We start from the raw sequence: 5,142 nt of genomic DNA, 5'->3' as shown, positions 1-5,142 counted from the left end.
TAGTAGCTACCTCTGGAAAATAAATTGGCAGTCAGTAGAACTTTTCTTTCAGTATATTTTATATTGTTTGATATATTTTAAATAAAAATATGCATTAGACGTATGACAGTCATCTTAAAATTTAAGAATACTGGGCTGGGGATTTACCTCAGTGGCATAAGTGCCTGCCAAGTACGTGGTCATGAGTTCAATCCCCAGTACCGATAAAAAAAAATTAAGAATACTACACTGTATTAGAAAGGTGATGTATAATACTAATAGTGTAAGGAGAAAGGAGTTTGAAAATATATGTCTAAACCAGATGTGATGGTGCATGTCTGCCTGTCATCCCAGCACTCTGGAGGCTGAAGCAGGAGAATCACTGAAAGTTCAAGGCTAACCTGGCTACATAGTGAGTTCAAGGTTAACCTGAACTATACAGAGAGACTCTGTCCCAAAAAATGTCCATTTTTGCATTTATTGGAGGTTTAAGAAGAAATTAACATAAAATATTACCTGAAGAGAGAAAAGGAAATCAGAGAATATATTACTTTTATTTGTTTTATATTTGAACTCTAGCAAAAAGACCCATTTTGCACCATATACCAGTCACTGAAATGAGTTTTACACAAGAGAAACATTTTGTTCGTGAGACACTAATCATAAAGAGGGAGCACTTTCAACTTACCTCTCTGAAGATAGTATTTAGGGGCTTATGTGATACAGAAACAGCATGATATGAGGCAGAGGGAAAGGTGTCACAGTTTATGCAGTTCACAAGTTTAGAAAATGGTGAGTCGGTGTCATTTGAAGGTGCATATTTTGTTTGTTTGCTATCAAAAGGTCACCATTGGACACTTAGGCAGGGCCATGCAAAATGAAAAGTGTGGCTGAATTCAATTGGTTTGAGAGAGATGAAAGCATCCTCTAACTTCCTGAGAACCAATTGAAACAACTATTACCATAATGACCATATATCAGAGGTGTTACTGATAGCAAAGCCCATGGGGGTGCACTGCTCAGCCGTCTTTCCTCTGACATTGATGATAAGAACAAGCAAGGTTTTCCTTTGGTTTTAGAACCATCACATGATTCAAATATTTTTTTCATAATTAAAAGCATTTTTAAGAGATCAGGACTTCCAGTGGGAGAGCATTAGCAGAAGTCCCTGGGTTCAAATTCCAGCCACACACACACACACACACACACACACACACATACACCCCAAAATACAGTTTTTATCAATTATCACTATTTAACAGTCCCTTTTTGGGAAGACAAGTCCGATTGAAAACATAAGACCATTTTTTCTGGTTTGCATAACAAATTCATGGTCAGGATATCTCTAAAAGGACTTGAGGTGTGAGTCATTGTTCAAATATGTGGCAGTGTTAGCACTGGCCCCAAGACGCAGATAATATAAGGCACAATTGTTATAAGCAAATAGCAATGCTGAGATGAAGACATTTTTTCCAGGTAGAAAATGGAAAAGGGCCAGACATCCTTGAGGCTCTCCACCTTGTTATTCTTCCCATATGCTGGGGTTAGGAGGGTGTGTTTGGCTAGAACAGGTGATGTTTGCTCAATGCTTGCTGAAACGCAGCCTTTTGACAGAAGTCAAACAATTCTGAAGCCACTTCTTGATTCTGAGAGACAAGGCAGAAGCCTTCTTCTTGTGGTGTAGTTGCAGAAATGACCTTGTTGAAGGCCCCATCTATTATTGCAGAGATGTTTAGCTCACCTTCATAATGCAAACGTCCTTTGTCTAAGACAGCAGGAACCTGAGAAGGACCTACCCCACACGTCCCACCCACCATTTCAGGGTTTGGCCGTAGCCTCCCAGAACTAACATCAAGCAATTTCTCTGCCATGCTATGGAAGCTGCATAATGTGTGTGATTGATTAAAAGTAATGTCAAAGTTCTAGTTTGAACTGAACATGAATGTGATTTACACATGAATACACATCTAGATTCTTTTTCAAAAACCATAGCCATAACATGTCAGAAGCTGGTTGCAAAAAAGCTCTAATCTTAAAGATTGAAATGGGGCTCGGGATGTCGCTCAGTGATAGAATGCTTCCCTGGCACGCAGGAGGCTCTGGTTCAGTAAGAAAAGAAAGGACAACAAAAGATTGAAATGACAATGAGAACCTGTGTCAGCAACATCTTGAAAGAACCTGTGAAAGTCTCCTTTGTAACATGGTACCTCTATAAGCTCAAAAAGGGTCAAGCAGTACAAACCCACTGGTCTACACACATGAGCTAATTAATTTTTTATTATCATTAGCAAAGAATTTTTGTGGGGTTTCCTTTGTGTGCTGAGGATCAAACTCAAGGCCTCACACATGCTAAGCACATGTTCTAACACTGAGCTACACCCCCAGCTCCAGCATATAAATTTTCAAACTGAATTTTCACTCATTTACAAAAATAAGATGGAGCATGAATATGCTAAATTAGATATGCGGTAATGACTGGCACTTGTTGCTGACATCATAGAAACAATTGAATTCAGCAAGAATCATCAAGAAATGCCAGAATATTTGGTGAAAGTTTGAAGAGGCACAGATTTGAGTCTTACTAATAGGTTGACCTCCAGTGGCTCCTGATGTGCAGCACTGAGAAGGATATAGCTTCACGTACCATGTATTCCACCTATAATTATTGGACTCTAACCACAGAAAAACACTGGGCAAAGCCAAATTGAAAGAAATCCTACAATCTCAGTGGTCCATATTCTTCAAAGATGTGAATGTCTCTGAAGACAAAGACAGCTAAGGGATTGTTCCAGATTAAAAGGACATGAGAACCAAGTACAAGGCAGGCTCCTAGACTGGATCCCAGATGAGGAGGTAGAAAAGTGCTGTAAAAGACAATGGAACAGAACAATTGGTAAAATGCAAATGTGGATTTCATGTTATAAAATCATTTCATTGTGGGGAGGTTAACACTATTGCGTTTGATCATTGCGCTGCAGTAATGTAAGAGAATGCTCTTATTCTTAAGAAAAATGAAGTACTTTGAAAATAGAAGGTAAGTAGTAAAATGTTAACAGTGAATGAGGTGAAGGATATAGGGGATTCTTTTGACTATTCTTGAAACTTTTAAGTTTGACATTGAAGGGTTTTTATTTTCTTGCATATATATACATATATATATTATATATTATATATATCTCCATCTCCATGTTTACTGGACATAATGATTGCGTTCATCATGGGGAGTTGGCCAATATACATAACACATATCTGTGCTTTTATCACCCACTTCCCCTCCCTCTCTCCAGCTCTATCTTAAGGCTCCTGCACTGTAGAAACAAGAGAGAGGAAATTGGAAAAAAATATCTGGATATTAAAGAACTGGCTGGGTGTGGTGAAGTACACATGTAATCCCATCAGTCAGGAGGATCACCGTTGGAGATCTTGTCATACATAAATAATAAATCAAAGAATTTGCCTGTCTGTAGGATGAGGTCCAACACCAAAGATGGTCTGCAAGAGACCAAGTCTATGAGCAACAGCACTTAGGGATGAGAGAGCAAAGTCAGTTGGAGCCACCGGTGGAATGAGAATATTTAGAGAAATTCGAGAGTAAAGTGTGTTAAGAGAGAAAGATTCAGTAGACTGTGGCAGCATTGTCAGAAGCACCCAGGAGGCCAAGGAAGGGGAGAAATCACAGTACAATTGACTTGAGAAAAAGAGGCTGTTGCAATAATGAGAGACCTTCTAACTAAGCATCTAGAATGTTTTCAGTTCTTTCAACCCTCATAGCAAAATCACCCGCTCCTCCCCCCTTTGCTGACCATAAACGTGAAGCTCCTAGGGCTTTGTGAAGCCTATACAAAATGCACAGTGCACAGGGGGCTGAGCGGGAATAAGTGATAAGTTCAGGGGTGATAGTGTGGAACAATATATTACTTTATCTGTTAGCCGTTGAGAGCCTGGGTGAAGGAATGGAAACCAGCTCGGGAGGAGATTCAGGATGACTTCAGCAGCCTGTGAGCAGAGAGGCTTGTGAGTCAGTGGGAAGTGATTGATTAGGAGTCAGAAGGAGACAGAGAAAAGAAAGGAAGTGAAGCTGGGGAGAGGCAGGAGGCTGGGAAATGGAAGTCGTGACAAGAGTGAATCTGACTCACACTGAGAAAGACATTTATATCACAGATCAGTAAACACACACACACACACACACACACACACACCCTGTTCTCTCATACATAAATCAAGCAGAAGTTTGATTCCATACTTCTTACCCTTACCATGTCTGGTAATTCCTGTTCGATTTCTTCACAGTGATTCGTTTTGTCTTGTTCATTATTTTATCTCTTGTTTTTAAAGCTGCTGAGGATCAACCCAAGTTGATTTCCTGAGACAGGGCCTGTGGTTTGAGTAGCAGGCTCTGGGGTGGGGCATGAAGTGTTTTAGAGCAGAGGAGCAGAAGTTAAAAGGGTTTGGGTGAATTCACTTCAGCTTTCTTTCCTTAGCTGGGCCTAGGTTCTGTCCCCTGATCCTATGACCCATGACTCTCATTTGCCCTCGCGAGATCTTATTAGAGAGCTCTGTAGTACAAAGGATGGTGGCAGAGGACCAAGTCACACGGGCCTTGGTCAAGCCAAAAGCATCTGAATTCTAGATATACATAGATGTCAACGTTTCTGGGTGTTGGCTTCCAGAAGAGGAGCACCAATAAATTCTAGCTTTCTCAAAGGAAGGTAGTGTACGGTAGCCTTCTTTGGGGGCAGATGGTTTTTCAGGCCTGCACTGCATTCTACTGATCTTTCGTCTTTCTACCCTGAAAAGCACATTCTTTGAAAAATGAGCCAAAGACTTATATGGAATTCCCTTTTGATTCCCTCTCATCTAGTGGGAAACTTCATGACCTATGTTAGAAAAGATGCACATATATATTCGTGTATCTTGGTTACAACACCAAGCATATATAAAGTTAGTTGAGCCGCAGAAGAATCCTTTAGGTAGAAATGTAAGGCCTTGAGAATTTGCTTTTTGATATATGAACTCAAATGTTCCCATCTTCCGAGCTCATATTTCCAATGATTGTTGAAACCACAAGTCCAAAGTTAGCCTTATATCACAATCTAGTCTTCAAAAAATTCATTGTTGTGCAACATACCTGTAATCATAGCCAGGCATGGTGGCACACACCTA

The 5,142-nt window shown here is 40.1% G+C and overlaps 1 long non-coding RNA gene across 1 annotated transcript; it reads right to left on the bottom strand.

Annotated features, from left to right (window-relative positions):
* Positions 1-514: 514 nt before the first annotated feature.
* On the bottom strand, positions 515-4,609 carry LOC134474548 (uncharacterized). Its single transcript, XR_010045390.1, has 3 exons — positions 4,236-4,609; positions 3,898-3,975; positions 515-2,843 (listed from the first exon to the last, which is right to left on the bottom strand). It is a non-coding gene; the product is annotated as an uncharacterized LOC134474548 (long non-coding RNA).
* Between the last annotated feature and the right edge of the window lie 533 nt (positions 4,610-5,142).

Source organism: Cavia porcellus, unplaced genomic scaffold (assembly GCF_034190915.1).
Source record: "Cavia porcellus strain 051 isolate PalLab524CR breed Dunkin Hartley unplaced genomic scaffold, mCavPor4.1 scaffold_33, whole genome shotgun sequence".
Classification (NCBI taxonomy): Eukaryota; Metazoa; Chordata; class Mammalia; order Rodentia; family Caviidae; genus Cavia; species Cavia porcellus.
Note: the sequence above shows the minus strand (reverse complement) of the source record. Positions and strands in the feature narration are given on the sequence as shown.